Source organism: Oncorhynchus gorbuscha, linkage group LG03, assembly GCF_021184085.1.
Source record: "Oncorhynchus gorbuscha isolate QuinsamMale2020 ecotype Even-year linkage group LG03, OgorEven_v1.0, whole genome shotgun sequence".
Lineage (NCBI taxonomy): Eukaryota > Metazoa > Chordata > Actinopteri > Salmoniformes > Salmonidae > Oncorhynchus > Oncorhynchus gorbuscha.
In genome coordinates this window covers 66,202,569-66,213,073 of record NC_060175.1, presented here as the reverse complement: position 1 = coordinate 66,213,073, position 10,505 = coordinate 66,202,569, and positions in this window count along the sequence as shown.

Below are 10,505 nucleotides of genomic sequence, written 5' to 3'. Positions count from 1 at the left end.
GGCATGAGTCACTCACCTAGTCTACTTTTTCTATGGATATTTTTTGCTGCTCTTGACTGATTCGAGCCGTACTTTGTCCTTTTGCATAGCCACAGTTCACAGATATTTGAAGTTTATTTTTGATCAGCTCTGTCACAGAGCCTCTGTGTTGCATCTGTTTCTGGAGTCTGACCATTTAATGGTCATCAGAGAGAAAATATTCTCGACAAAGGCATTTGAGCCTGGCACACTGAGGACAAATGAGACAATCCTGAACATGCTGATTCAAGTTGGCTTTCCCTAGGTTTTGGGAAACTGCCACCCACTTCTCACTGGTGGATTTTGTGGCATCCTGTCTGGCTTTCTGTATTTCCTCCCGGGTAACACAACACTCTTCATAGAGTTGGTCCATACTGACCGTCTCTGTCATTTTGAGGGCAACCACCACCTGCTCCAGGTCAGTAAAGGAGAGCTCCTCATAGAGGCCAATCGGTTTCAGTTTCACCATTACATTTTCTGGTGAGAAATCAAACCACTTGTCAATGTATGTAATGACAGTGTCATAGAACTTCACAAAGTCCTGTTGCTGCTTGGACCTTTGTGCTGACAATTGTTTGTCCACCAGCTGCTTGATCTGGTATCCAAAAAAGCTGTCCTGTTTCCACTGAAGCATCTTCATTTTGAACTTTTGGACTTTTTGGCGAGTTGGTCGAAAACACACCCAGTAGTTGTTGTTGTTGAGCTTAACAAGGCAGTCGGCGCCGTTGTAGCCGAGTCCCTGTGTAACCATGTGGGACACATACTAGGCTTCACTTGCTGCGATTTTGTCATTTTCCTCAGTAGATGTCACAAAGAATGCACCGATATTGCTAGCACCTTTAGCTAGCGCGGCCTTCTTGCGCATTTCTGTGGATGCATGCTGAGTTAGGTAATTTCCCCCCCCCACCACACATGGCCAGTTGAGAATTCCCGACAGCATAAAGTACAGAAAGCTTTCGTCGACACACCTGTGGTGGAATTATTGGAATCAAAAGGAGAGACTTTTAAGATTTCTTCAAAACAATCCAACTTTATTATTTAATTACTGCAGTAATGGAGCTGGTCGGTAATCACCCCTGGAGGTGATCACTGAGAACTCAACGAGCTGGTTTGAGCCACAGCATTCTATAGCAATGTCCATCCTCCTTCAGTCTACATAACACACAGATTTGTATGAAAGATACTTATAGTTATGTGTCAACAGTTTTCATTGTGTAGAGACCAGTGTCAGGCCCCCCAACTCCATACGGGAGCCATGTCTCCCTGGTACCACATAGAACACAAACATTAACTCATGCTCTGGAATGTGGTAATCTCAAAGACATTGTAAATCTCCCGTCAGTGTTATCTCTCAGAGGCCCACTTTCAGTTCACACAGACACAATAGGGAGTTATAAGAACCATATTTTCTGTTGCATAAAACAACCATTCGCCAATACTTCCGGGTTGGAGTGAGCGGTCACATCGGCACTTCGCTCCACAGGTAGTATAACTTTTTCATTACATTTCATTACATTTCATTATAGTACAACGGTTTGATTTGTCTAATCTTAGCAATTTCTTCTTAGCTAGCTACATAGCCATCTTTGTATCAAAGATAATTGCATAATTATCGTATTTCGTCGTCCTAACGTAGTCTTCACTGCTATTTGCCCAGCAGCTAGCCAGCTAGCCAGCTAGCAAACGCCCACCGATTAGCAGCACTGTAGTAACTATTACACTCAACTGAACGACTTGATTAGTGTAGTGTTAGCTAGCTACATAGCTGTCTTTGCTGTCTTCGTATCCAAGATAATTGTGTAGTTTAGAGTGTATAGTCTTAGAGTGATTATCTTAATTTACCGAGGTTAGCTAGCCAGCTATTTGTCATCCTTAACGTAGGAGACTCTGCTAGCTAGCCAACAGGTAGCCAACAGCTAGCCAACAGCTAGCCGACAGCTAGCCAACAGCTAGCCAACGTCTACCGAATAGACTCAACAACCCGGTCGCATTCACAGGTAGTATCACATTTTCATTTAATTTCATTACAGTACAACGGTTTGATTTGTTTGATCGTAGCTAGCTACATAGCTAGTTACATAGCCGTCTTTGTATCAAAGATAATTGTGTAGTCTAGAGCGATTTTCTAGGTTAGCTAGCCAGCTATTGTCGTTCTTTTAACGCAACGTAACGTAAACAACACTGCTAGCTAGCCAGCTAGCCCCCGAATAGCAGCACTGCAGAAACTATTACACTCAATGGAACGACTTGATTAGTGTAGTGTCAACAAAGCAGCCACTGCCAGCTAGCCTACAAAGTCAACAACGCAGCCACTGCCAGCTAGCCTACTTCAGCAGTACTGTATCATTTTAATCATTTTAAGTCAATAAGATTCTTGCTACGTAAGCTTAACTTCCTGAACATTCGAGACGTGTAGTCCACTTGTCATTTCCAATCTCCTTTGCATTAGCGTAGCCTCTTCTGTAGCCTGTCAACTATGTGTCTGTCTATCCCTGTTCTCTCCTCTCTGCACAGACCATACAAACGCTCCACGCCGCGTGGCCGCGGCCACCCTAATCTGGTGGTCCCAGCGCGCACGACCCACGTGGAGTTCCAGGTCTCCGGTAGCCTCTGGAACTGCCGATCTGCGGCCAACAAGGCAGAGTTCATCTCAGCCTATGCCTCCCTCCAGTCCCTCGACTTCTTGGCACTGACGGAAACATGGATCACCACAGACAACACTGCTACTCCTACTGCTCTCTCTTCGTCCGCCCACGTGTTCTCGCACACCCCGAGAGCTTCTGGTCAGCGGGGTGGTGGCACCGGGATCCTCATCTCTCCCAAGTGGTCTTTCTCTTTTTCTCCCCTTACCCATCTGTCTATCGCCTCCTTTGAATTCCATGCTGTCACAGTTACCAGCCCTTTCAAGCTTAACATCCTTACCATTTATCGCCCTCCAGGTCCCCTCGGAGAGTTCATCAATGAGCTTGATGCCTTGATAAGCTCCTTTCCTGAGGACGGCTCACCTCTCACAGTGCTGGGCGACTCCCCAAGCCTACCTTTGACTCATTCCTCTCTGCCTCCTTCTTTCCACTCCTCTCCTCTTTTGACCTCACCCTCTCACCTTCCCCCCCTACTCACAAGGCAGGCAATACGCTCGACCTCATCTTTACTAGATACTGTTCTTCCACTAACCTCATTGCAACTCCCCTCCAAGTCTCCGACCACTACCTTGTATCCTTTTCCCTCTCGCTCTCATCCAACACCTCCCACACTGCCCCTACTCTGATGGTATCGTGCCGTCCCAACCTTCGCTCTCTCTCCCCCGCTACTCTCTCCTCTTCCATCCTATCATCTCTTCCCTCTGCTCAAACCTTCTCCAACCTATCTCCTGATTCTGCCTCCTCAACCCTCCTCTCCTCCCTTTCTGCATCCTTTGACTCTCTATGTCCCCTATCCTCCAGGCCGGCTCGGTCTTCCCCTCCCGCCCCGTGGCTCGACGACTCATTGTGAGCTCACAGAACAGGGCTCCGGGCAGCCGAGCGGAAATGGAGGAAAACTCGCCTCCCTGCGGACCTGGCATCCTTTCACTCCCTCCTCTCTACATTTTCCTCCTCTGTCTCTGCTGCTAAAGCCATTTTCTACCACTCTAAATTCCAAGCATCTGCCTCTAACCCTAGGAAGCTCTTTGCCACCTTCTCCTCCCTCCTGAATCCTCCTCCCCCTCCCCCCTCCTCCCTCTCTGCAGATGACTTCGTCAACCATTTTGAAAAGAAGGTCGACGACATCCGATCCTCGTTTGCTAAGTCAAACGGCACCACTGGTTCTGCTCACACTGCCCTACCCTGTGCTCTGACCTCTTTCTCCCCTCTCTCTCCAGATGAAATCTCGCGTCTTGTGACGGCCGGCCGGCCGCCCATCAACCTGCCCGCTTGACCCTATCCCCTCCTCTCTTCTCCAGACCATTTCCGGAGACCTTCTCCCTTACCTCACCTCGCTCATCAACTCATCCCTGACCGCTGGCTACGTCCCTTCCGTCTTCAAGAGAGCGAGAGTTGCACCCCTTCTGAAAAAACCTACACTCGATCCCCCCGATGTCAACAACTACAGACCAGTATCCCTTCTTTCTTTTCTCTCCAAAACTCTTGAACGTGCCGTCCTTGGCCAGCTCTCCCGCTATCTCTCTCTGAATGACCTTCTTGATCCAAATCAGTCAGGTTTCAAGACTAGTCATTCAACTGAGACTGCTCTTCTCTGTATCACGGAGGCGCTCCGCACTGCTAAAGCTAACTCTCTCTCCTCTGCTCTCATCCTTCTAGACCTATCGGCTGCCTTCGATACTGTGAACCATCAGATCCTCCTCTCCACCCTCTCCGAGTTGGGCATCTCCGGCGCGGCCCACGCTTGGATTGCGTCCTACCTGACAGGTCGCTCCTACCAGGTGGGGTGGCGAGAATCTGTCTCCTCACCACGCGCTCTCACCACTGGTGTCCCCCAGGGCTCTGTTCTAGGCCCTCTCCTATTCTCGCTATACACCAAGTCACTTGGCTCTGTCATAACCTCACATGGTCTCTCCTATCATTGCTATGCAGACGACACACAATTAATCTTCTCCTTTCCCCTTCTGATGACCAGGTGGCGAATCGCATCTCTGCATGTCTGGCAGACATATCAGTGTGGATGACGGATCACCACCTCAAGCTGAACCTCGGCAAGACGGAGCTGCTCTTCCTCCCGGGAAGGACTGCCCGTTCCATGATCTTGCCATCACGGTTGACAACTCCATTGTGTCCTCCTCCCAGAGCGCTAAGAACCTTGGCGTGATCCTGGACAACACCCTGTCGTTCTCAACTAACATCAAGGCGGTGGCCCGTTCCTGTAGGTTCATGCTCTACAACATCCGCAGAGTACGACCCTGCCTCACACAGGAAGCGGCGCAGGTCCTAATCCAGGCACTTGTCATCTCCTGTCTGGATTACTGCAACTCGCTGTTGGCTGGGCTCCCTGCCTGTGCCATTAAACCCCTACAACTCATCCAGAACGCCGCAGCCCGTCTGGTGTTCAACCTTCCCAAGTTCTCTCACGTCACCCCGCTGCTCCACTCTCTCCACTGGCTTCCAGTTGAAGCTCGCATCCGCTTCAAGACCATGGTGCTTGCCTACGGAGCTGTGAGGGGAACGGCACCTCAGTACCTCCAGGCTCTGATCAGGCCCTACACCCAAACAAGGGCACTGCGTTCATCCACCTCTGGCCTGCTCGCCTCCCTACCACTGAGGAAGTACAGTTCCCGCTCAGCCCAGTCAAAACTGTTCGCTGCTCTGGCCCCCCAATGGTGGAACAAACCCCCTCACGACGCCAGGACAGCGGAGTCAATCACCACCTTCTGGAGACACCTGAAACCCCACCTCTTTAAGGAATACCTAGGATAGGATAAGTAAATCCTTCTCACCCCCCCCTTTAAGATTTAGATGCACTATTGTAAAGTGACTGTTCTACTGGATGTCATAAGGTGAATGCACCAATTTGTAAGTCGCTCTGGATAAGAGTGTCTGCTAAATGACTTAAATGTAATGTAAATGTTGATGAAATAAAAGTATTATAACATAGGCTTGTAATTTCCACCATACACCACTGATGGGTGTAACCCACATATTTTTGTTGCTTCCTATTGTTGTTTGTAGCTGCACAGTATTTTCTTTTTTGCAGGTTTATCCATATTTCCTTGATATGCCATACCGACCGAACAACAACAGGAGTGCTAAAAACAATCGATATTCCGGAAGTTTAGCATGTCTTTGCAGGGGACTCTTATTTTGAAGAAAGAAATCCGTAATCATGCTGCCAGCATAATATCAAAGACAGTACAGTATGAAGATGGGCTAAAACTACTTATTCAATAGAAATCCCCCTCAGACTTGTAGGCGATGTCATGGCGATGTTGCCTAGCTAAACTCATGTGTAGGAGAAACACGTAATCGGGTCTAACTGTCGCAGTGTTGCCATGTTCGTAGTATTCCTGCATTGGGATACTTTGAAAACGATGACGCGGATGTAAATGTATTGGTCGCGGGCTTTTGGGCTATTTCTAAGTTGCACTGCGGCCACCAATGCATTTTTCTTAATATATACATATTTCACTGTGACCTGCTCCTGACTGTCAGGCAGTGAGACAGGCCGTTGCTGAGTGAGTGAGTGAGTGAGTGAGTGAGTGAGTGGGTGAGTGAGTGAGTGAGTGAGTGATCTGATGATCTGGTGCTTCTGTCACCAACCAAGGAGGGCCTACAACAGCACCTAGATATTCTGCACAGATTCTTCCAGACCTGGGCCCTGACAGTAAATCTCAGTAAGACCAAAATAATGGTGTTCCAAAAAAGGTGCAGTTGCCAGGACCACAAATACAAATTCCATCTAGACACCGTTGCCCTAGAGCACACAAAAAACTATACATACCTTGGCCTAAAAATCAGCGCCACAGGTAACTTCCACACAGCTGTGAACGATCTGAGAGACAAGGCAAGAAGGGCATTCTATGCCATCAAAAGGAACATGAAATTCAACATACCAATTAGGATCCGGCTAAAAATACTTGAATCAGTTAAAAGACACATTGCCCTTTACGGTTGTGGGGTCTGGGGTCCGCTCACCAACCAAGAATTCTCAAAATGGGACAAACACCAAATTGAGACTCTGCATGCAGAAATCTGCAAAAATGTCCTCCGGTACAAAGTAGAACACTAAATAATGCACGCAGAGCAGAATTAGGCCGATACCCGCTAATTATCCAAATCCAGAAAAGAGACGTTAATTCTACAACCACCTAAAAGGAAGCGATTCCCAAACCTTCCAGAACAAAGCCATCACCTACAGAGAGATTAACCTGGAGAAGAGTTCCCTAAGCAAGCTGGTCCTGGGGCTCTGTTCACAAACACACCACACAGAGCCCCAGGACAGCAACACAACTAGACCCAATCAAATCATGAGGAAACAAAAAGATAATTACTTGATACATTGGAAAGAATTAACAAAAAAACAGAGCAAACTAGAATGCTATTTGGCTGGGTCACAAGGTTAAGAGAGTACACAGTGGCAGAATACCTGACCACTGTGACTGACCCAACCCTAAGGAAAGCTTTGACTATATACAGACTCAGTGAGCATAGCCTTGCTATTGAGAAGGGCCGCCGTAGGCAGACCTGGCTCTCAAGAGTAGACAGGCTATGTGCACACTGCCCACAAAATGAGGTGGAAACTGAGCTGCACTTCTTAACCTCCTGCCCAATGTATGACCATATTAGAGACACATATTTCCCTCAGATTACACAGATCCACAAATAATTTGAAAACAAACCCGATTTTGATAAACTCCCATATCTACTGGGTGAAATACCATAGTGTGCCATCACAGCAGCAAGATTTGTGACCTGTTGCTACAAGAAAAGGTCAACCAGTGAAGGTCAAACACCATTGTAAATGCCACCCATATTTATGCTTATTTATTTTCCCTTTTGTACTTTAACCATTTGTACATTGTTACAACACTGTATATATACATAATATGACATTGGTAACATCTTTATTCTTTTGGAACTTCTGTGAGTGTAATGTTTACTGTTCATTTTTATTGTTTATTTCACTTTTGTATATTATCTACTTCACTTGCTTTGGCAATGTTAACACATGTTTCCCATGCCAATAAAGCCACTTGAATTAAATTGAAATGAGTGAGCGAGTGGTGGAGAGGGGTGTGTGTGTGTGTGTGTTGAGAGAGCTCTACAGTTATTGGCTTGAGTCATGTGAGCGAGAGGAGAGAGAGCAGCAGTGGGAGTTGTGACCATTTTTTTAACCAGTTGTAGGTAGGCTATTTAGATTGTCCTTATATAGACACTTATTTACAAACCTTTTTCCATAAAACATATAAAATACTCTAGAACTGATGCACATCAATAAATAATGGAGACAAAGCACTGAAAAATGACTTTGGGCACACTAGAGCGCATTACATAAATCCACTCTGAGGTGGTTTAAACTGTATTCTAATGTTGACTGCTTAATTGTATTAAACATTTAAACATTTAACTAGGCAAGTCAGTTAAGAACACATTCTGATTTACAATGATGGCCTACCAGGCAACAGTTGGTTAACTGCCTTGTTCAGGTGCAGAATGACAGATTTTTGCCTTGTCAACCTTTTGGTTACTCGCCCAACGCTCTAACCACTAGGCTATGCCGCCGAGTCGTTGCTGCCTAGTGGCTATCTGCCGCCTAGTGGCTGCCTGCCACTAAGTGCCTTCCTGCCACTACTGCGCCTAGTGGCTACCTGCCGCTACTGCGCCTAGTGGCTACCTACCGCTACTACGCCTAGTGGCTACCTGCCACTTCTGCGCCTAGTGGCTACCTGCCGCTACTGCGCCTAGCGGCTACCTGCCACCTAGTGGCTGCGCCTAGCGGCTACCTGCCACCTAGTGGCTACCTGCCGCTACTGCGCCTAGCGGCTACCTGCCACTACTGCGCTTAGTGGCTACCTGCCGCTACTGCGCCTAGAGGCTACCTACCTCTACTGCGCCTAGTGGCTACCTGCCACTACTGCGCCTAGTGGCTACCTGCCGCTACTGCGCCTAGCGACTACCTGCCACTTAAGAATAAAACGGTATAAAGGGAAGTGCTTTATGCATGCTCATTTCTTGGATCTCAGGGGCTGCCGTTGGGGCTGCCTCGCGTGGTAATTTTTATGGGGAAAGTCCTCAATGAAACTGACATTAGGCTAAATGTCATGTGTCAACAGTTTTGGGGTCATTTTGCTGACATCTTGTCTAGGCTTCTGTAGACCATCTGAAATTAGATATAGGCCTATCAGGCTATCATTTACCTAAGCAAACTATGGTACAATTTTATTAGAATCATAAACCCAGATTTCAATCATAAATCATAGGCCTTAGCCGTGGTATATTGGCCATATATCAGTGCCTTGTTGCTATTTTAAACTGGTTACAAACTTAATTAGAGCAGTAAAAATACATGTTTTGATATACCCGTGGTATACAGCTGTCAGCCAATCAGCATTCAGGGCTCGAACCTCCCAGTTTATAATTACAATAATAAACCTTGTTCGAGACCTGGATGCTGATTGGCTGAAAGCCATGGTATATCAGACCATATACCACAGGTATGACAAAATATGAATTTTTACTGTTCTAATTACGTTAGCAACCAGTTGATAATAACCCCAGTGGGTTGTGGTATATGGCCAATATACCACGACTAACGGCTGTATCGAGGCACTCCGTGTTGCGTCATGCTAAGGACAGCCCCATCATGCATAAGAACATACCACCTTATGCCTTATCACTCAATCATAGCAGTGAAGCGAGTTAAATCGACATCCATTGATGGAAAATAATCTGGTGAGTTTAAAAAACTCTTAAGGATCAGACTCTTTTTTTCAATTTTTGCTTAAAATGACATACCCAAATCCAACTGCCTGTTGCTCAGGACCTGAAGCAAGGATATGCATATTCTTGATACCATTTGAAAGGAGACACTTTGTTTGTGGAAGTTTGTGGAAATGTGAAAGTAATGTAGGATAATATAACACATTCGGTCTGGTAAAAGAGAGTAAAAGATAATACAAACAAAAAAAGCATTTTCTATTTTTCCTCCATCATCTTTGAAATGCAAGAGAAAGGACATAATATAATATTGCAGCTTAGGCACAATTTAGATTTTGGCCACTAGATGGTAGCAGTGTGTGTGCAAAGTTTCAGATTGATCCAGTGAAGCATTGCAATACTGCACACTATTTTGTATCTTGTTTCAAGTCTGCCCAAACCTGCCAAATTGTCAATCGATACATTTTAGGTACATAACTATAGAGAACATACAAAAATTATATGGTAATACAAAATTTAAGTTTACACTCCCAGGACTGTCACACATGATGGATCATTAGCTTATACACTAACATTCACACATCTAGATGGCCGGGTTGGGTGGGTGTGTTACCAGAGACAGCAGGGGTTCAAACTGTAGAACCCAGTTCCTACATTTTAATATAAAAATTGATTTTATAAAACAAAACTATGCTACATTTTATCTCTGAGAACCTCAGGATGACAAATCTGACCAAGATTACTGAATTAAAAAAAATATTATAATAATTGCACCTTTATTTAACCAGGTAGGCAAGTTGAGAACAAGTTCTCATTACAATTGCGACCTGGCCAAGATAAAGCAAAGCAGTTCGACACATACAACAACACAGAGTTACACATGGAGTAAAACAAACATACAGTCAATAATACAGTAGAAAAATATGTATATATACAATGTGAGCAAGTAAGGTGAGATAAGGGAGGTAAAGGCAAAAAAAGGACATGGTGGCGAAGTAAATACAATATAGCAAGTAAAACACTGCAATGGATGATTTGCAGTGGAAGAATGTGCAAAGTGGAGATAGAAATAATGGGGTGCAAAATAAATAAATAAGTAAATACACTAGGGAAATGGGTAGT